Genomic DNA, 23634 nt, shown 5'->3' with positions numbered 1-23634 from the left:
CTCTCTAACCCTTACTGTTGAAATGCTGATTGGTGAAATCAATTAACAGAGCTCAGCATAGCTCTTACCAAGATTTTAATCTTGTCAAGCATTAAAGTCAATGTCCACATATTTCTCTCTCTCTCCCCTGGATCATAAATGACTTAAATGCATGCACTTGGCCTCAGTTATCTTCTTATTGCCACTACAACACCATCACCACCACCACCACGAAATACACCGACTTGCATATAAATAGATACTCAATAAATACTATATGGATTTGAATTTTTGTTAGGTCCTTGGGACCTTTGAGAGATTGTCTTAGTACCATTCTGGTTAGCAATAAGAGAGTCCAGGAGTGCCTGGGTGGCTCAGTTGGTTAAGCATCCACCTTTGGCTCAGGTCATGATCTGAGTTTGAGCCCTGCGTAGGGCTCTGTGCTGATAACTTGGAGCCTGGAGCTGCTTTGGATTCTGGGTCTCCCTCTCTCTCTGCCCCTCCCCTGCTTATGCTCTGTCTTTCAAAAGTAAATAAACACTAAAAAAAGAAAAAAAAAAAGAAAGAAAGCAAGAAATAAGAACTCCAACTTAAAGTAACTTAAGCAAAAAATAAATAAATAAATAAATAAATAAATAAATAAATAAATAAATACATGAACAAAATAAGGAACACATTTTATTGAAGTTTATGGATTATTTTATGGAAGACAAAGATAGGAAGGTCTTTCAAGGGATGGAGCCAGATCCTAGAAAATCTTTAAGAGCACAAACTGTTCTCTCTCTTGATCTGTCCTCTCTGATTTTCCACAGAGGTGTTTGCTTCATTCTTTCTCTATGCTGAAGGGCTTGTTCTTTTTCTCTATGCATATGACAAGAAGATGATAAATTTGATTTTACTCTAAGGTTTAATCTCCTTTCAGTTGACCAACCCAGCCTAACTGGTCATCTCTTGGTGTCTACTGTTGCTATCAGGAAGCCTGCTTCCTGCTCTTTTGTGGATAATTTCTTTTTTCTTTCCACTTTTAAGATTTTTTTTATTTTTTTTTTATATTTTGTAGTTTCATTATGATGTGCTTCAGTGTGGGTTTGGTTTTATTTATTTTTTACTTGGGACTTAGTGTACTTTTAAAAAATGTTAATATTTATTTTTGATAGAGAGAGAACACATGAGTGGGGAAGGGATATATAGAGAGGGAGACATAGAATCTGAAGCAGGCTCTGCGCTGTCAGCACAAAGCTTGACATGGAGCTTGAACCCATGAACCATGAGATCACGATCTGGTCTGAAGTTGGACATTCAACTGACTGAGCCACCCAGGTGCCCTGATATACTTTTTAACCTAAAACTTAAATCATGTCTTTCTTCTGGAAAATTCCCATGCACTATCGCCTCCAAAATTGTCATTACTCCTCCCCTCTCTCAATTCTCTTCTTTCTACTGTATTTATACTAATGCCACAGCTTCTCCATCTATCATCCACGTGTCTTAAATTCTCCCTTACGTTTTTTATCTCTTAATCTCTTTACTATATTCTGAGTGACTTACATGTGTTTTTTAAATTTACTAATTATTAAGATTTCCTGGTATTTAACTAACCAATAAAGGCTGTGTTTGTTTTTTTGTTTTCAATAACTGTATTTTTTTATTGCTAGCCCAAGTTGGCCTATTCTTCTTTTTATAATTCCCTACAGAGATGATAAATATCAGTATTGCATTCAATTTCACAAAACTATTACATGTAATCTGGAGCATATCTGTTTATTCTTCATAAATTAAGGGGTCCTGATTATACAGTAAATGTAAAATAACTAACATGAAGCCATACCTCTACCTTTGCTACAGTGACATGGACTTGGCTAGGCCTTTCAGTCTGTGCACATTTCCAAATGTTACATAACCAGTGAAATCTGATTAAGAGGAAAGCTCTGAAGTGGTAATTCACCAGAGGGCCTTGAAGCTGATAAATGATAGGCAAGCCGTGTTATTTATAAAATAGTTACAGCCTAATTCACAAAATTTACCAGCATTTCATTTTTCTAAAAAGAAATGGGAAATTAAGAAATTATTTGAATTGATACTTGGTCAAGTGGTAGGGCTGAGAAGGGATACTAGAATGGTAGTATAGAGACCCTGGTGGGGCAGATGGATTGATTATAGAAGTCCTCAAGAATCATTACATAATAATCACCAATAAAATCTCTGTTGCTTGTAAACAGAGTAACAAAAAGATTTCTGAATTGTAATCCTAGGTATATTATAAATAAATGAAAAGTGCAAGTAATCATACATTAAGATTCACAAATACATCAAAAACTACATGAGGACTCTGTTTACAGCAACATTTCACAAAACAAGGCACACAGCATTTTAATTCCCATAGCTTGATTTCAAAAATACTCTTGTGGTCATTTCAAAAAATTCCCTTGGGGCATCTGAGTGCCTCAGTCAGTTGGACATCCAGGTTCGGCTCAGGTCATGATCTCATGGTTCATGGGTTCAAGTCCTGGGTCGGCTCCGTGCTGACAGCTCAGAGCCTGGAGCCTGCTTCAGATTCTGTGTCTACCTGTCTATCTCAAAAGTAAATAAACACTTAAAAAAATTCCCTCATTCTGCCTTTGTTTTTTCTGAACACCTTATACACCCAAAAGGCCACTCCCAATTGTCATATCTCTAGGAATTTATCAGGATTTATTGACTATTGCTTCACCTTGGCTAGCTCTTACCTCATGTACTCATCCTTCAGAAGACTATTCTTATTCCCAGCCAGCATGATGTACACATTGGTACGGAAACGCTTAATTTCTACATTCCATTTTTCTGGAAGGTTTTCTATACTACAAACATAACCAATGAAGAAACACATCAATAGAACATCCATGTCTGGCCGGAAAAGGGGCTTCAGTTGGTCATGACCTTCCTGCTCAGCTGTGTCCCCTCAAAGCAACCCCACCTGCTTTCCATTAACTTTAATGTCAGCCATGTGGTTCTCTGGGTACTTGTCCCTGTTAAGATTATCAGCCAGCCAGTCCCTCCCTAAGCTCCGCCATGATGATCACCAGCATCTTTAAGATGGCATCCATTATTTACAGAGTGCTGTGAGGCAGGGACTGTGGCAGAGAGGTTCTATAGAGTATATTAAGCATCTCAGAAAATAGGTACTTTTAGGCAACACCTCCTGAATCAAGATACTGCTCTTTCAATCATGGATTCAGAAGCATCTGTGGATTGGTGGGTGGGAAGCACAAGCAAGCTTTTAAAATTTTAAAGACATTTATGTTTTAAAGTTTCTTTAGATCATTATTTCTATTTATCTCATATGATTGTTCATACTTGCTGCTTATTCTGATTACCTCCTACAATACTAGATTGATGTGTATATTGTAATATTTGTCTCTGAATTTATCTTTACAAAGAAATATGTTCTCAGATTCTACATTACTCAATGGTGGTATAATGGTTGTTGAAGATCCAAAATAATAGTACCAAGAGAATCTGAGAAAACACATCAGGCATGTCCTTTTATACCATCCAGGACTGGAATTACCAGACTACTTTTATGATGCCTCTCTGGATTATATGGAATCTTGTATGTTTTGTATGTAAAATCCAAGTCTAGCTGTCCCATATGTGTGGGTTTTTGGCCTCAAGTATCATTCTTATAAAAACATTAAGCCCCAGTTCTTAAAGTATTTATCAGATGTAATCCCAGTTTTCCTTTCTACTCACAGTTGGGTTCTCTCTGTTTTAGCCATTCGAAGATTTCACTTTTATTTCCTTAAACTCATTGTTATTATTATTACATTTAATTTTTTTCTAGGATTTGCATGTGTTCAGAGTGAGAGTGCATAGTTCTTCTATCAGCTCAGTTTCCATCTGGACAAGATGTTTGGATTGATTATCCCTTGGTCACAATTCCAAATAACAGGGAAGTAGAGACTGATTGGCTTAGGTTCTATCCAGTTATCCTTGGATAAATTAATCATAATGATGCCACAGCATGTAGTAGAAACATGTCTGCTACCTTTGTGAGTGAGAGGGCAACTCTTATGATAACGCTGTTGGACAGATACCACTGTAATACCTCTTATTATAGAGACCTCAAGGAAGATTTTTGTTTTTATTCTTTGTTTGGATTTCTTCATCTAAAAACATCAAGGTGGCAAATTTCCTACTTATTATATTTTCTGAATCTGGCTTACAACATGTTTAAAAAGACATACATCTGGTCTTATATAGACTTTAAATATACTTTATAAAATGAGAGAATAAACATCTCTTGGCACAAAAGTTGGATTTTCTAATAGAGAATGGATATCCAAAGAATGAGCAACAGATTACTATTCCTACCAGATTTTTAACAAAAATATGGAAATGACAACAAAATATTTCCCTTAATAAGTTCACTCTGGGTTTGGTTTTGGTTTTGTTTTTTTCTTTGTTTGTTTTAATTATTAAAAGTCTCAAAACAGCCTGAGTGATTGGTGAGTGGAAGAGTTGGAGTCTTCAGATTATGAAAGGTTCTTACCAAAAAATTGGCTATGGCAGGAATATCGTTTCAATTTAGCACTCCAGAGTTCATATGACTGGATATTCCCATGTCTATAAAAAGGAAACCATTCCTGGAGCTGAAAAATGAGTATTTGCCTAAGCACTTAAGTAACAGAGCAATAAACCTTTCACACATCTACAGATAACAAGATGTCTTGGGAAGCATGGCAGATCTGCATGCTATTCCTAAGGGGACTCCTGAATCTACGCACATTGGCAGGCTTTTTGTAAAACATCTATCATTTAAATAAATTTCGGATCTACCTCTTGAGACCTTATTCCTGAGAACTCAGTATTATGTTCCCTATTTCTATCACAGGCTGTGCTTTCACTTACCATTATCCAGTGGGTTCTGTCCATTCACTTTCCTTTCTATGTGCTTGGAGGGATGTACTATTGGAAATTTAAATAAGTCAGCACTATACATCAGGTAAAGAGTATATATTCATAATAATCCTACCAATAACTCCCATTTTCAGAGTGCTTTTATTTTTTTTCAAAATATGTTTGTTCCTCTGCTCATTTGATCTTCATGGTAATACTACAAGGGCTAAATTTTTTCACTAAGTCCAGAAAGCTTAGAAATCTTTCCACTATCAGTAATTTTCAATCCTGGTTGAACTGTTAGAATTATCTGGAGAGCTTTTTAAAAACACTGATAGTGTTTCTCTGACCTGACACCAATTAACTCAGAAGTTCTAAGGGTAGCCCAGGCAACAGTACTTTTTCTCCCCCCTCCAACCTGCAAATACCTGCAGTCTTCTCTGAGATGCTATAATTTTCTACTTCTAATACATAAATCATGGAAATTATGCTCTAGTTTGTTCACATAATCTAAAGAAATTTTGCTAATCTTTGGGGAAGAAATTTGGATTGTGTAGAAGAAAGGTATTGCAAAGATGGTGACAATATCCTACTCAGAAGAAATGATAAAGATTAGATGATAGATGAAAGATAAATTCGAAATAATAATCCATGCTTTAAATAGAAACCAATAAATAATAGGCTATGCAGTGTTTCTCAAATTAGGATCCTTAGACTCTTGGAGGTTTGTGAAGGTCCACAATTTCCCCATGATAACCGACTTTTAATTTGGTGTTCTCCTTTTTAACTATAATCTAAAAGTACTGATAGAAATATATTCTAGTTCACTTGGATAGACACCTTTTAACTCAGTGTGGCATTAAGATTTTAAAGACTACATTGCTGTTTGTGTTTACAACCACACAGATGCAAACTGTTGCCCTTTAACTGACCAGATATAATAAGAAAAGAACAGGGGAAGACTTACTTTGTAATGATGCACTCAAGCCAAACACAGGCCAAATGACCTCAAGGACCAGTATGTGGACTAACATTTCACAGTTGTTTGAACAAGAAACAAACAATACAGAAAAGTTCCAGAAAAATTGAGCACACAATAATATGCCATGTCTAATTTAAAAGAACCACGCAGAAGCAGTTATTACCATATGGATATTGCAAGATGATGATTTAATTTCAATAAACAGCATTTGTCACACTAAATTAATGACTTTCATTTGGATTGCATTTGCTTGTAGTTTTCACTATACTTAAGTTGTAAATATGTTTTGGTTTAATAGTTGTATAGGAGCTATTAGAATATAGAACTTAAACAGTTTAATCTTATGCATATTTAAGTAATAAAAAATAATTTAGTTCAAATTTGGGAGTTCTAGAATTATTTTTCCTTTGTGAAGGGTATATTACTCCAGTTTGAGAAACAGTGCTGTCTTCTTTTGTTCAAAAATTGATTTTTGCTGTTGGCAGCCTCTGATCTTATAGAATAGATGGATAATTAGTATATTTGGAATGTATAAATATTCTTAATTTGCTATCACATGCCAAGTGTGGAAGCTCTGCAAATAATCTTGAAACTCCAGAATTCCAACAAAAAAAAAGTGATCCACCTCTATGGGATTTTAAATCCCTTCCTATCTTTTGAGATCTTAACCTGATTGATCTTCAACAATTAAAAGAGGATTTTTCATACATAAATAATTTCAAGGAATCATATGATAATCTTATTCTTAGGAAAATTTCACATATTAAAGTCATGATGCAACTACAGCATTTTTGAGCCAGACATCCCCAAGTCCAAATTCTTAATATGCTATTTATATCTGCCCTTGGACAACCTATGTAATTTCTTAAAGAGCCTTATCCAAATATGAAGATAATATTGGTATAAACTTTAGGCAGTTGTTATGAGGATTACCAGGATGGCCTATTTAATGTCCAGAAAAGAGAATGAACTATGTTATCTTTAATTTCATTTTCTGTTTATGATTTGATAGACAGTTTTCTAGGCTATAATTAAGATGTCTGCTGCTCTGTGGCTTTCTTTTTTTTTTTTTTAATTTTTTTTTCAACGTTTATTTATTTTTGGGACAGAGAGAGACAGAACATGAACGGGGGAGGGGCAGAGAGAGAAGGAGACACAGAATCGGAAACAGGCTCCAGGCTCTGAGCCATCAGCCCAGAGCCTGACGCGGGGCTCGAACTCACAGACCGCGAGATCGTGACCTGGCTGAAGTCGGACGCTTAACCGACTGCGCCACCCAGGCGCCCCAATGTGGCTTTCTAATTGTAGTTTTACATAACTCAATCTCCCGGAGTTCTTACCTGCAGACCAAATGAATTATTTACTCTCTTGTGTGGCTAAACTGATCTTAGTCTCCTGATTTCTCAATGAAAAAGAGCATATGATTGAATTATGACCACCCTACCTTATCTGAAATCCCTAGGGTCTGCTGTGTCTGGGAATCTAGAAACGTTTGAATTCTAGAGGTACCTAGAATGGCTGGCTCAGTTGGTAGAGCATGCAACTCAGTTGGTAGAATTTAAGCCCTAGGCTGGTCATAGAGATTACTTTAAAAAAAAAAGGAAATATTTGAATTTTAGAAATGTTACAAGGTGTATATACCAGGTGTTATATATTAGCCTCCAGCAGGATCTGGGGCAGAATCAGTATTTCTGAAATGAAATATATGAATAGTCATATTAAGTAGAATACATTTTTTAAAAAAGTTATAAATAGCCTCGTATTAGTTTATGTTGGGTTTTGCAACCAAATAAGTTTTGACACCAAAGTTACACAAAACTTTTGGTTTTTAAGAGGTTTTAGATTTTGGAGCTACAGATATGTGTTTGTGGACCTCTGAATCCATCCTTGACTCTCAATGTCTAGCTTTGTGATATCTAGTAACTTTACCTCTGAACCTCAGTTTCTACATGCTTAAAATCAAAGTCTGAATAAGATGTCCTCTAGAGTTCCTTCTAAGAGTTATAGCCATTCATTTTAAATGAAAGAAACGAAATAGACACTGTTTTCGCTACAATATAACCTAAATAATTCACTCAATGACTAGATATTCTTTGAAATTTACTATGTCAGCCATTTTCTGTGTGTTATGAATTCTGTGGTGAACAATTTTATTCTTGCTGAATTTATATTCTGGGTGGAATGGAGACTGACAAATAACAACAGATAAGTAAACAAGAACATTTCTAATACTGATTAATGCTATAATGAAATAAAAGAGAATGGCATTATAGAGAGTGATTGATGGGACAGTTAATTTCCATTTCAGTGGTTAGGCAAAACTTCTCCATGGAAGCTGGAATTTTAAAGATAAGAAAGAAGAAGAAAGATAGAAGAAAATCTATGAAAGTCTATATGCGGAGCATTCCAGGAAGAAAATATGTCAGATACAAAAGACCAGAGGCAGGAAATAGGCCTTTGGAACTGAAATGTAGGAGTCTAAGAGAATAGTGGCAGAAGATGAAGTGAAAGTGACAGGGATGAACAAGATTATCAAGGCTTTGCAGGACCTGGAAAGGAAGGAGTGCATGAAATCAACCTTTGTCTTACAATGCTCATATAAAATCTCTTAGTTTCTACAGATCTATTATAAGTATCTTGAAGGAGAAAAACCTCTATTCTGTATCAAAGAAATGTTCAAATGAAAACAGAATGCAATGATACCAAAAAACAAACAAAAAACAATAAAAAACAACAACAGCACAATAACCTCCAGTGAAAAATCAAATCAAGAGCAACAAGACATAAAATAAATTCCATTAGTTATTTATTGATTTGGAATGCCAAAGTAAGTTACTTCTGATGAAAAGACCTGATAAAGGTCTCTAGGACCTTTATACAAAAACAAACCATAAATATATTTTTTAATTTTTTAAATGTTTATTTATTTTTGAGAGAGAGAGAGAGAGAGAGAGAGAGAGAGAGAGAGAGAACACAAGCAGGCCAGGGGCAGAGAAAGAGATGGACACACAGATTCCAAACCAGGTTCCAGGCTCTGAGCTGTCAGCACAGTGCCCGGTGTGGGGCTTGAACTCATGAACCATGAGATCATGACCTGAGCTGAAGTCAGGCGTTTAGCCAACTGAGCCACCCAGCACCCTCAAACCATAAATAATTTCTTTTTTCAGCAATAGTACTAGAATAATTTTCTGGTAGTACATCTTCATATATTATAGACCACTAGGTACAGGATTCAGACAAATAAGAGGAAAAGTGAGAAGCTACATAAACTGGGAAGATTCAGATATTATTTTATTTGTTTTTTAATTTTTTTAACATTTATTTATTTTTGAGAGAAGAGACAGAGCGGGAGCAGGATAGGGGCAGAGAGAAAGGGAGACAAAGAATCTGAAGCAGGCTCCAGGCTCTGAGCTGTCAGCACAGAGCCTGACATCAGGCTCGAACTCACAATCAGTGAGATCATGACCTGAGCTGAAGTCGTATGCTTAACTGACTGAGCCACCCAGAGGCCCCAAGATTTGGATTTTAAACATCAGAAGACATCACTCAAACAAACTTAATGTAGAAAACCTTTCTTCTGCTCTTAAGAACACAGAGATATTAATTCCTTTTAAAAACATTTTAGTGTCTATTACTAGTATTTATTGGGTGAACATCAAATAACACAAATACTGGCAAGCTCATTTTAAAAGTAAAACACATTTTTAAAAGTATATATTTATTTATTTTGAGAGACAAAGAAAGAGTGTGTGCATGCATATACAGGGGGGGAGGGAGAGAGGGGGAGAGACGGAGAGACAGAGAGAGAGAGAGAGAGAGAGAGAGAGAGAGAATCCCAAGCAGGCTCCCCATTGCCAGTGCTGAGCCCAAACTCATGAACCCTCTGCCAAGCTAGAACTCAACAGCGGCATCATGACTTAAGTCGGATGCTTGACCTGCTAGGCCATCCAGGTGCCCCAAAAGTAAAACACATTTTTAAACTGTCAGAACTCAATATATGGTGGCTATCACTACTAAGTTTCCTAAGTGCAGCAGAGTTCACACAGCTTAGGAGAGAAACTGACATGTCAGAACCTATTGCTTACAAGACCCATACCCAACCTAGCATTGTTCTCAGCAATGTAAGCCATAAGAAATACAAGCTAGAGTGCCCAAAGTCAAAAATATTTAACCTTTGAGGCAAAAGGGCTAAAACATAAAACAAAGACCGATGCAATTAGAAATATATCTGAAAGCTTAGAAATGTGATTGTCAGTAAAGTAAATATTTCAACTCCACTTTCTATACTATAATAGAAATATTAATCTTATAATAGAAATTATGATAATTAATAATCTTATCAGGTTATTAATAAGATTAGTATATGTCTTTGCTTAATATAAGAAAATAATGTGTTTCTTTTTTACAAACATGGCAAAAACACTCTTTGCAATGTGCACCCAATAGGATAAAGACACCCTCATGATATATTTAAGTTCTCGTAATAAAAGGATGTGTCAGCATCCTTACCACCTAATGACCATAAATAGCACAGCTTGCTTAGTCTCCTGAAAAATATTCTCAGAGTTCAAACTCAATTCCATTAAGCACAAGTCCCAACAGGATTTATATATCATTAGGAGATATACATGTCCTTGGATTGTCCTTTCTGTAAAACATCCTAATGGGCTGGTACGGCGGCTCCACATTGTACCTTTTAAACCTTTTCTTCTATCATTATCTCTCTCTCTCTCTCTTTCTCTCTCACCTGCACTGTCTAAAGGGAGAGTAATTTCTGTTATAAATACGTTGTGCTCTCAGAAGATCCAACACTGACTCAAGTGGATTGTTCCAAAATTCATCCTAGAACTTGACTCAGAGACCTATTTTGCAAGGTAATTCACTTATGGGCTTCCTTAAAATCTAAACTTTTACAAGATAATTTACAGTCACATTGAAAAAACAAAACAAAGATGCTAATTTTTCCCAAGGCAAAAAAATAATCTATTCACCTTTTAATCATGTATTGAAACTAAGACACATTTTCTCAACCAATTTGCCTTACAAAGAAGTTTTAGAATTAGAAAATTCAATTTTATAATTAGAAAAAGGTTCCACTGATTCTCAACATAGGCACTACTGGCATTTTAGTCAAGAAAATGTTTCACTGTGTGAGTTAATCCCACACATTTAAAAGATATTTATTTTCCCCTGGGTTTTATCTACTATTTACCACGAATGTCTCCAGTCATAACAAAACAACCCTCCATCCCATATATACACATTTCAAACAAACCACATAGGGCTTTAAGGACCCAAGTTGAGCACCACTACACCTATCAAATTCTGCAATGAAAAAATAGAGTCTTGGAAACATTCAATGCTTTGCTAAATGATACAGAGCTAGTAAAGGTCAACATTGTGATTCTCCATTTAGTGTTCTATTTTTTTCTCCATAAAGAGCTATTTCATAAAATCATCAATACATAGAGTTGAATGATATCTCAACAAGATATCCATGTCATTGGCTCTACACAGAGATATAACTGGAATAAAAACATAATCTCACTACATTGATACAAATATTTGATTTCCCCAGCATGCTATTTAGCATTCTCTCAAGAATGAGTTGAGAGGAGAGAACAAGCATAGATCAATGGAATAGAATAGAGAATCCAGAAATGGACCCACAAATATATGGCCAACTAATCTTTGACAAAGCAGGAAAGAGTATCCAATGGAAAAAAGACAGTCTCTTTAGCAAATGGCACTGGGAGAACTGGACAGCAACATGAAGAAGAATAAAACTGGACCACTTTCTTACACCATCCACAAAAATAAATTCAAAATGGATGAAAGACCTAAATGTGATACAGGAAACCATCAAAATCCTAGAGAAAAAAACAGGCAGCAACTTCTTTGACCTAAGCCACAGCAACATCTTACTTGTCATGCCTTTGGAAGCAAGGGAAATAAAGGCAAAAATGAACTATTGAGACTTCATTGAGATAAAAAAAAAAAAAAAAAAAAAACTTCCGCAGAGCAAAGGAAATGATCAAAAAACTAAAAGACAACTGACAGAATGAGAGAAGATATTTGCAAATGACATATCAGATAAAGGGTCAGTATCCAAAATCTATAAAGAACTTACAAACTTCAACACTCAAAAATCAAATAATCCAGTGAAGAGATGGGCAGAAGACATGAACAGACACTTTTCCAAAGAAGACAAACAGACACATGAAAAGATGTTCAATATCATTCATCATCAGGTAAATACAAATCAAAACCACAATGAGATACCACCTTACACCTGTCAGAATGGCTAACATTAACAACTCAGGGAACAATAGATGTTGGTGAGGATGCGGAGAAAGAGGATCTCTTTTGCATTGTTGGTGGGAATGCAAGCTGGTGCAGCCACTCTGGAAAACAGTATGGAGGTTCCTCAAAAAATTAAAAATAGAACTACCCTAGACCCAGCAATTGCACTACTACTTGCATTTATCCAAGGGATACAGATATGCTGTTTTAAACGGGCACATGCACCCCAACGTTTATAGCAGCACTATCAACAATAGCCAAAGTATAGAAAGAGCCCAAATGTCCATCAATGGATGAATGGATAAAGAAGATGTGGTACACACACACACACACACACACACACACACACACAATGGAGTATTACTTGGCAATCAAAAAGAATGAAATCTTGCTGTTTGCAACTACGTGGATAGAACTAGACGGTATTATGCTAAGTGAAATTAGTCAGAGAAAGGCGAATATCATATGACTTCTCTGATATGAGGACTTTAAGATACAGAACAGATGAACACAAGGGAAGGGAAGCAAAAATAATATAAAAGCCGGGAGGGGGACAAAACATAAGAAACTCTTAAATATGCAGAACAAACAGAGGGTTACTGGAGGGGTTGTGGGAAGGGGGATGGGCTAAATGGGTAAGAGACGTTAAGGAATCTACTCCTGAAATCATTGTTGCAATATATGCTAACTAACTTGGATGTAAATTTAAAAAATAATAATAATAAGTTAGGGGTGCCTGCGTGGCTCAATCGGTTTAGCAAGTGACTCTTGATTGCAGCTCAGGTCATGATCTCAGGGTCATGGGATTGATCCCTGCATCAGGCTCTATGCTGAGCATGAAGCCTGCTGAAGATTCTCTTTCTCTCCTCCTGCACCTCCCTGGCTCGTGTGCACACATGTGCCCTCTCTCTAAAATAAAAATAAATTTAAAAATTAAGATAAATATGTTTTAAATAGACCTAAATAAATAAATGAGAAGATCTGATAAATAAATGAAGATCCGATGTACAGCATAGTGACTATAGTTAACAATACTGTAGTATATACTTGAAAGTTGCTGAGAGTAAACCTTAAACGTTCTCAGCCCAAAAATGAAATGGCAATAATATGAGGTAATTAACCAATGTTACACTGGTAATAATTTTATAAGGTATATGTATGAAATGAACATGTTACACTATAAACATACACAATGTTACATATCAGTTATATGGGAGTAAAGTTGAGGGGGAAAGAAAGAAAAAAGAAAAAAGAATCAAAGATGACCAGATATGTAAGTAAAATATGAAGGACAAGATAAACTAACAGAAAAATTTTCCTCCAAATTTCTAGCTCTGCCCATGGGTAGGGGAGAGACTTCTACACAGACGTTAGTAGCGCAGTATTTATTTACTTCTTGCTTTCTTTGGTTCTACAGCTTAGGTTGGGTAAGTAAAAGGTTTCATACTCAAAGCCCCACCCTGACCTCTAATATCTGTCAGCAACATATACGTCTCTTGGTAAACCCAAAACCTGTACTGGTTCTGTGATTAGCACTCTCTTTCTCTGTGTCAAGAGTACTCTATGCTGCTGGAAAAAATCAAATGACTTCAACAATTGGTCATTACCCCAGATTTATGACCTCCAACCTCAGTAGGATCCCCACCACTGACAAATGATCCTTAGTCTTGTACTTCACTCCTTCTTCTGCATTTTTCACCAGATAAGCTTCACTCTTTAAGTTCTAAAGGAAATCTCCTGCTTCCACACCCACACACCTATCCACCTTCTCTCTTCCTCTTTCAAAGCAGGTAAAACTTTTGTTTTCAGAAAACTTCCCTCTTGGAAAACTGATCATATTTAGGCTGTAGTCAAAATAACATTAGTCAAAGGATACTAGTAATGCTTAAAGGAACCACTGATAAGACTAAAAACCATTGAAGTGAATATTTATCAAATTTACAAAAATAGTAAATGCCCAAATCATATTTCCTTGACATTGCTCTTTAAAGTGGCATATTGAAAGCATCTCCCTTTGTGACATGATCCATTTTGTCTTTGAAAAGCCTTAATTGTTTACTGTAGACACATTCATTTAGTATTTTATAAGTTGATAGATTGATTCTTTTGAAAACATTGTTCTATTTATACTCATATAACTTAACACAGAGTATGTTGCTGTCCAATATACACTAGACTACCTAATGAAAACATGTTTCTTTCAATGAGAGAAAAAATTGCTATCTAAAAGGAACAAATGAGCAAACAAAATGCCTCTCCCTGCTAAAGCAAATTGTGTTTTTTTTTATTATCTTAAATAAATTACCAACCTTTCATAAATTAGAGCATTAATTACTTCACCTGAAGACATATATAAGATGGTGCTTTAAATTCACAGATTGGTGAGATACCATTCTTGGAAAGGATGAAAAGAACACAATATTTGGGGCGCCTGGGTGGCTGAGTCAGTTAAACATCCAATTTCAACTCAGGTGAGGATTGATGATCTCATGTTCATGGGTTCGAGCCCCACATCAGACTTTGCAGACCGCTCGAACTCTGGGCCTGCTTTGGATTCTGTGTCTCCTTCTCTCTCTGCCCTTCCCCCACTTGTGCTCTGTCTCTTAAGAATAAAAAAAAAAGACACAATATATGGATTTTGGCAAAACTTAGATTTCCAGCTTTAATAAACTTTCCCAGATAAGTATATAAAGCTCACAATGCAGAGTCTGGCACTTGGAAACTATTAAATAGCTGTACTAAATAACTATAGCTATTTTTCTTCTATTCAAGTATTTTTCCCCAATTATGATCAAATGTTATATGGAATTTTGTAACATGAATTTGTTTCTTAATAATATTTTAATTTTTTTAATGTTTATTTATTTTTTTTGAGAGAAAGAGAGACAGAGCATGAGTAGGGGAGGGGCAAAGAGAGAGTGGAGACACAGAACCTGAAGCAGGCTCCAGGCCCTGAGCTGTCAGCATGGAGTCCCATGCAGGGCTCAAACCCACAAACTGTGAGATCATGACCTGAGCCGAAGTCAGATGCTCAACCGACTGAGCCACTGAGGTGCCCCTGTCTCTGAATAATCTTAAACTCAATACTCTTTTTAACGTTTAATGGTAACTTACCTCATAAAAATAATACTAAGGGAATATCAATGTTGTTTTTTATTGATTCTATGAAATAAACTAGAATTATAAATTGAGAGCAGCACTGAAACATATAATACCTCAATGAAATAAACTGAACTTTTTAAAAAACTGGTTTTATTACAGATAAAGTAAATTGAAAAGTAAAAAAACATTTTTAAAAATGAACTATAAGTCAAGTAGTCATTGTCAGACCCCCGTGTTGTTCTAACTAAAATTAACTCAGGGCAATGTCATATAATAATTACATTGTCTAATTTCTATTCTTTTTTTTTGAAACATTTTAACAGAGGAGAATTTATTCCAAGAATATGTTTAGTTTAACATGAGAAAGACAACTAATTTAGTCCACATTATATTATCTCAATGCAGGAAAAGCATTTAATAGTATCCAATAGTAAAAAGTTGTTGAGCAAAAAAAGAATAGAAGACAAATATTAATCTGGCAAAGTAGAGTTTCACAAACTTTTTCTTGTTAAAGAGCCAGATAATAAACATTTCCAGTTTTGCAAGCCATGTGATCTCTGTTACACTACTCAACTTTGTTGTTTGAGTGCAAAAGCAGCTATGGACAATATTTACATTAATGAGCATGTCTGTGTTCCAATAAAACTTTATTTACAAAAACAATGTCAGGTCAGGTTGGGCCCATGGATCATAGTTTGCCAACTCCTGAGTTAGATGCTATTTATAAAATATATCGGTACTTATCACAATTAATGGTAAAACCATTCCTTATGAGATAGGAACAATACAAAATTTCCCACTGTTAGAACTGTGATTCACATTGCATTTGAGGTTTTAATCAGTTTCAGTATGTTAAGAAAAATATATACAAGGTTAATTGGAAAGGAATTGGAAAGGAGGAAATAGAACTGTCATTATCTGCAAAACAAAATTATATACAAGTCTGAAAGAACCTAACTTTTTTTTAATGAGAAGAATTTAGCATAGTTTCTGGACACAAAAATCAACAAAACTGTCTTCCTACAAGAAATAAAATTTAAAGTAATATCATTACAATAGTATCAAAAACATTAAGTACTCAAGAATATATTTATGAAAATATGTATGACTTCTACAGAGAAATTTATTTTTATTTTATTTTTTCTAATTCAAGGATAATTAATATACCATGTTGTATTAGTTTCAGGTGTGCAATATAATAATTCAACAATTTTAAACATTTCTCAATTCTCATCAAGGTGGTGTACTCTTAATCCTCTTAATCTTTTTCACCCATCCCCCCACCAACCTACCCTGTGACAACCTAGTTTGTTCTCTGTATTTAAGAGTCTGTTTTGTTTGTTTGTTTGTTTGTTTTTGTTTTTGCTTTTTTGTGTGTTTTCTGTTTTGTTTTGTTTTGTTTTTGTTTTGTTTCGTTTTGTTTTGTTTTTTTTAGAGAGAGAGCTTGCAAGCAGGAGAGAGGGGCAGAGGGAGAAGGGAGAGGATCATAAGCAGGCTCCACGCTGAGCAGGGCTTGATACAATAATGGTATCATGACCTGAGCCAAAATTAAGACTTAGATGCTCAACCAACCGAACCATCCAGGTATCCCAAGAGTCTGTTTTTTTTGTTTACCTTTTTTGTTTAATTTGTTAATTTCTTTTGTTTCTTAAATTACACATTTGAGTGAAATCATATGATATTTGTCTCTCTCTGGCTTGCTTATTCAACTTACCATTATACCTCCTAGGTCCACCTATGTTGTTGCAAACGGCAAGATTTCATTCTTTTTTATCCCTAAGTAATAGCCCACTGTCTTACACACTCACACGTGTGCACACACACACACACACACACACATCTTTATCCATTCATCTATGGATAGACACTTGGATTTCTTCCATATTTTGGCTATTATAAATAATGCTGCATTAAACATGGGGTAAATACATCTTTTCAAATTAGTGTTTTCATATTTTTGGGGTAAATACCCAGTAGTGGAATTGCTGGATCAAATGGCAATTCTATTCTTTAGTTTTGGGGGAAACTCCATACTGTTTTCTACAGTGGCTACCCTAGTTTGCTTTCTCATCAAAAGTGCATACGATTTCCTTTTTCTCCACATCCTCACCAACACTTCTTATTTCTTATGTGGTGGGTTTTTCTGTTTTTTGTTTTTTGTTTTTGTTTGTTTTGTTTTGTTTTTCAGCCATTATAAAGTGCTATCTCATTTTGGTTTTAATTATTTGCATTTCAGGTCCTCTGCCCATTTTTAATTGGATTTTGTGTGTCTGTGTTGAGTTGTGTAAGTTCTTTATGTATTTTGTATATTAACCCCTTATCAGATATATAATTTTCAAGTATCTTCTCCCATTCAGTAGGTTGCCTTTTTATTTTGTTGATTTTTTCTCTCACCATGTAAAAGCTTTTTATTTCAGTGTAGTCCCAATAGTTTAATTTTGCTTTTGCTTCTTTTGCCTGAGGAGGCATATCTAGAAAAAATGTCTCTACATCCAGTGTCCAAGAAATTACTGCCTATGTTTTATTTTAAAAACTTGTGGTTTCACATCTCATTTTTATGTCTTTAATTCATTTTGAAATTATTTTTGTACATGGTGTAAGAAAGTGGTCCAGTTTTATTTTGTGTGTAGCTGTCAGTTTCCCAGCACCACTGGCTGAAGAGACTGTCTTCTCTCCATTATATATGCTTGCTTCCTTTGTTGTAAATTAATTTATCATATAAGCATAGCTTTATTTCTTAATTCTCTATTCTGTTCCATGGATCTACATGTCCATTTTTGTGCCACTATTATGCCATTTTGATTACCATAGCTTTGTAGTATATCTTGAAATTGAGATTGTGATACCTCTAGCTCTGTTTTTTTTTTCAAGACTATTTTGGCTCTTTGAGGTCTTTTGTGGTGCCAGACACATTTTAGGATTGTTTGTTCTAGTTTAGTGGAAAATGTTATTGATATTTTGATAGAGATTGCATTAAATCTGTAGATTGCTTTGGGTAGCATGGGCATTTTAACAATATTGGTTCTTCCAATCCATATCTTTCCATTTGTTTGTGTCATCTTCAGTTTCTTTCATCAGTGTTTTATAGTTTTTGGAGTACAGGGCTTTCACCTCCTTGGTTAATTTATTCCTAGGTATTTTATTCTTTTTGGTGAGACTTTAGATGAGATTCTTTTCTTAATTTCTTTTTCTTATAGTTTGTTACTAGTTTACAAAATAAAACAGGTTTCTGTATATTAATTATGTATCCTGTGACTTTAGTGAATTCATTAATCAGTTCTAGTAGTATTTTGGTGGAGTCTTTAGGGTTTTCCATATGTTGTATCATGTCATCTCTGAATAGTGAAAGTTTTACTTCTTCCTTGCCAATTTGGATGTCTTTTATTTTATTTTTCTTGTCTGATTGTTATGGCTAGGACTGTAAGTACAATATTGAATAAAAGTAGTGAGAGTTGACATCCTTTTATTTTTTCTGGTCTTAGAGGAAAAGCTCTCAGTGTTTCACCATTAAGTATGATGTTAGCTGTGGGTTTTTCATATATGGCCTTTATTATATTGTGTTGAGTTAACTTCTCTCTAAACCTACTTTGTTGAAAGTTTTTATGATAAATGAATGCTGTACTTTGTCAAATTATTTGTCTGCATTTATTGAGATGATCATATGTTTTTTATCCTTTTTCTTTTAATGTAATATATCATGGGGGTGCCTGGGTGGCTCAGTCGGTTAAGTGACCGACTTCAGCTCAGGTCATGATCTCATGGTTCATGAGTTTGAGCCCTGCATCAGGCTCTGTGCTGACAGCTCAGAGCCTGGAGCCTGCTTCCGATTCTTTGTCTCCCTCTCTCTCTGCACCTCCCCTGCTTGTGCTCTGTCTCTCTCTGTCTCTCAAAAAAGAAATAAATGTTAAAAAAATTAAAAAATATATATCATGTTGATTGATTTGTGAATATTGAACCAATTTGCATCCCTGGAATAAAAAACTCACTTGGTGAATAATTTTTTAATGCATTGTTGGATTCAATTTGCTAATATTTTGTTGAGGATTTTTGCATCTATATTCATCACAAAGACTGGCCTGTAGCTTTCTTTATTTGTTTCATTTTTATCTGGTTTTGGTATCAGGATAACTTTGGCCTTGTAGAATGAATTTGGAAGCTTTCCTTTCTCTTATATTTTGGGAATAGTTCTGAAAAAACTAGATATTAAATAATTAAAAGTTTCCTAGAATTCACCTGTGAATCTGTCTGGTCCTGGACTTCTGTTTTATTGGGAATGTTTTGATTACTGATTCAAGTTCCTTGCTAGTAGCTGGTCTGTTCAAATTTCGTATTTTTTCCTGATTCAGTTTTGAAAGGTTATAAGTTTCTAGGAATTTTTCCAATTGTTCTAGGTTGTCCATATTTGTTGACATATAATTTTTCATAATGTTCTCTTTACTCCTTTATATTTCTGTAGTGTTGGTTATTTTTCCTCCTTCATTTCTGATTTTATTTATTTGAGTCCTTCCTACTCCCCCCTCCTTTTTTTGATGAGTTTGGCTAAAAGTCTATGAATTTTGTTGATCTTTTAAAAAAACCAACTCCTGGTTTCATTGTTTTTCTTCTTTTTTTAAGTAGGCTCATGCCCAGCCCCAGTGAAGAGCTTGAATACACAACCCTGAGATGAAGACCTAAGCTGATATCAAGAGTCCAATGTTTAACCAGTTGAACCACCCAGGTTCCCCTCATTTCTATTCTTAATAATAAAAATTCTAGTAGTTAGGGATATAATTTGGGTATGATTTTTCCTTTCACATGAATTTCATTGTAGTCTCACATAGTAAACTTTACTGAGGACAATAATCTATCAAAAAATGTGTGTTGAACATTTACTGTGTTACTGTATTTTTGACCTCAATCTCTTACTAGTTGTTAAATCCTTTTTCAACTCCTGTTCTTCAATCCCACAGAGATAAATATGCAGCACCTTAATTTCTTTGTTTGCTCTCAGTTTATAGGCTTCTTTTGATCTTCTTTTTCTTTATCCAGCTTGAACCTAAGGGCTGTTCATTTCAAATACTGTCTGGGCAATAACTTTGATTCCTTTAGTCCAATCCTTCAGGTGTACCCACTCATCAAAACCCAAACCCTGAGATCAATACGACAGCAGGTATTTCCACCAAGGCACTGGAAGTTCTGTGGGAAAGGAAATCATATATTCACATTCATGCTAATAGTAGCTTCTACCTAGTCATAGTTTCCACACTCAGTGGGATAATACTGTCCTTTATCAGTTTCCTCTCTTCTTTCCCTCAAAAAAGTTTGTCTAAATCATTATCATCTTTCTTCCTTCCTTAATCTTATGTAATTCTTCTTTTTGACAGACTAGGTAGCCCTCTCTCCATGAGAAAACTGGAGACCATTATTCCTACTTTCCATTATAATAACCAGTCCTGGAAAGCTAATACACAGCCACAGCCTTCCTCACCCCATTGTCTCCCCTATTCTCTTCAGTTCTTCTCCTTCATCTATATCAGAAGTTGACAAACTATGGCTTGCTGCCTGTTTGTGTGAATAAAATTTTATAGAAAATAGCTATGCTTATTTGCTTACATATTGTCTATAGTGGCATTTATGTTACAATAGTAGAATTGAGTAGTGTCATCAGAGACCATATGCCATGGAAAACCTAAAATATTTATTATCCAGCATTATGCCAACAACAAAAAATTGCTACCCTCTGAACTATACTGCCAACATCTTAACTTTGCCAAGTTCTTTTTTTTAAGCCTAAAAATATGGTTATCTCTTTTCTAGTCTAAAAATGTTTGCTTGGAGGGGATTTTTGGCTCCATAGTTACAGACCAATTTCTCTCTTCCCCACCTCATAGAACTCATTCAGGAAGTATATCGCACCTTCTCTCTTCATTGTGCTTTTTATTCCTTCCTTTTTCCCTGTAATCTGACTTTTATTCCTACTACCTTTTTGAAATTACTCTCATAAAATTAATGAGAGCCTCCTATCTGTGAGGTTGAAAGAAAAAATTGTGATCTTTAACTAATTGACCCATTTTTAGGCACTCTCCCCTTAAAATTATGTAATATAATGTTCTTAGCAAAGAATGCATAACAGGATCATCTCTAGAGTTTTCACCCCTCTGTTAGCCATCAGAATTGCTCTATACTGTTAAGTTTTGTTGCCTCTCAGATGAGGAAATAACAGTATTACCCCAATTAGAGAGAAAATAAGTTAACTGGAAAAAATTAATAATAATCAAGCATCTGTGGTAAAAGAGAGAAGAATACCTAGTCTAATAAGCTGTCAATATACAATATTCATCCTCGCCATATAGGAGGCAAACACTTGCCTTTGCAGAATATGTCCACCCCACTGCCCTTTCTTCTCTCTCTTCTAGAATATCACCATCCATTCACTAGTGAGAAACTGACCAAAGGGAGTCCAGGACATTTTGGTGTATAAGGTTTTTCTTTTTCTTTTTCTTTTCTTTCAGTTATCTTTTGAAATGAGAAATACTAACTATATAAAGAACAAAGAGACTTTATTTCTCTTATAAAATTGATATTCCATGGTTAATGACATAAATGTATTTGGAAGAGGTGTGAGATACCCTTCAAAAGATCTAGATGATTAATCAAAATTTTTACTTCTCATAACGATGGTTGGCACAGGATATGTGCATAGAAATTAAATCTCCAAACCAGTAACACATGCTTACTTATTTAATATGTAATTTCCATATTCCTGAAGTTGAAAGCTATCACACTAATGAAAGGAAATACAGTAATATTGAAGGAACATGATCTGCTTTCTTTTAGGATAGAAAGGTAACTATGGTGGGAGATCCAGATGATTAATGAAAATTTTCACTTCTCATAATGATGGCAGCACAGGATATATACATAGAAATTATCAACTAAAATGACCATGAAGGCAAACAAGAAAGACAAAGCACTGGTGATACCAATCAACAATTTGCATCTAGCTAGGGGGAAAATACCCTCTTTAATTCTATTATGCTGAGGATAGACTAATTGTTTCTACTGGGCACATGTTTTAGTTTTTAAAACAGAACAAAATCAGATAAAAAATTGGTAGAAAAATATACTTCAACTTCTCGTCTGAATCTGTATATGTGGAATCTGTGTCTCTAAGTAAACAGCTTAGCAGTCACAAATTTAATAGGGGAAAACGCTTTCAGATCTATAACAGAGTTATCCCTTCCTTATACCTCTGCTTTATACAACTTCATCCCACAAAATTATAATAAGGGATTTATTAATATACATATTCATGCTCTGATGATCCAAGCAAGTACACTTAAGATGTTAAGAATTTATTAATTAGGCCAATAAAAAATTTATTCCACAGAAAATATGCCATCTTTCGACTTATTCATGGAACTATACAAAATGTTATCACTTATTATGCCACCAAAAAATCAGTAGAGTTTAAAATGCAAAACTCATGAGGACACAATTCTCTGACCATGGTGCTTTAAAACCAGGAATTAATAATACAGAGGAATAAAACTAAACAAGTTCTAACCTTTTCAAAATTAGAAGAAAAAATTTTGAAAATATTATAAAAATTATTGTATTAAAGGAAGCAAAATTATTTTTCTTGACCCCTGAGAATATCATAAATATGAGAATGTAATATATAATATTTGCGGGATTCTTTTATTTTTTATTTTTTTATTATATGTTTTCAATATATGAAGTTTATTGTCATACTGGTTTCCATACAACACCCAGTGCTCATCCCAAAAGGTGCCCTCCTCAATACCCATCACCCACCCTCCCCTCCCTCCCACCCATCATCGACCCTCAGTTTGTTCTCAGTTTTTAAGAGTCTCTTATGCTTTGGCTCTCTTCCACTCTAACCTCTTTTTTTTTTCCTTCCCCTCCCCCATGGGTTTCTGTTAAGTTTCTCAGGATCCACATAAGAGTGAAAACATATGGTATCTGTCTTTCTCTGTATGGCTTACTTCACTTAGCATAACACTCTCCAGTTCCATCCACGATGCTACAAAAGGCCATATTTCATTATTTCTCATTGCCACGTAGTACTCCATTGTGTATATAAACCACAATTTCTTTATCCATTCATCAGTTGATGGACATTTAGGCTCTTTCCATAATTTGGCTATTGTTGAGAGTGCTGCTATAAACATTGGGGTACAAGTGCCCCTATGCATCAGTACTCCTGTATCCCTTGGGTAAATTCCTAGCAGTGCTATTGCTGGGTCATAAGGTAGGTCTATTTTTAATTTTTTGAGGAACTTCCACACTGTTTTCCGGACTGCTGCACCAGTTTGCATTCCCACCAACAGTCCAAGAGGGTTCCCATTTCTCCACATCCTCTCCAGTATCTATAGTCTCCTGATTTGTTC

The sequence above is a fragment of the Lynx canadensis genome, chromosome D1 (assembly GCF_007474595.2).
Source record: "Lynx canadensis isolate LIC74 chromosome D1, mLynCan4.pri.v2, whole genome shotgun sequence".
Classification (NCBI taxonomy): domain Eukaryota; kingdom Metazoa; phylum Chordata; class Mammalia; order Carnivora; family Felidae; genus Lynx; species Lynx canadensis.
This window is presented reverse-complemented; position numbering follows the sequence as displayed.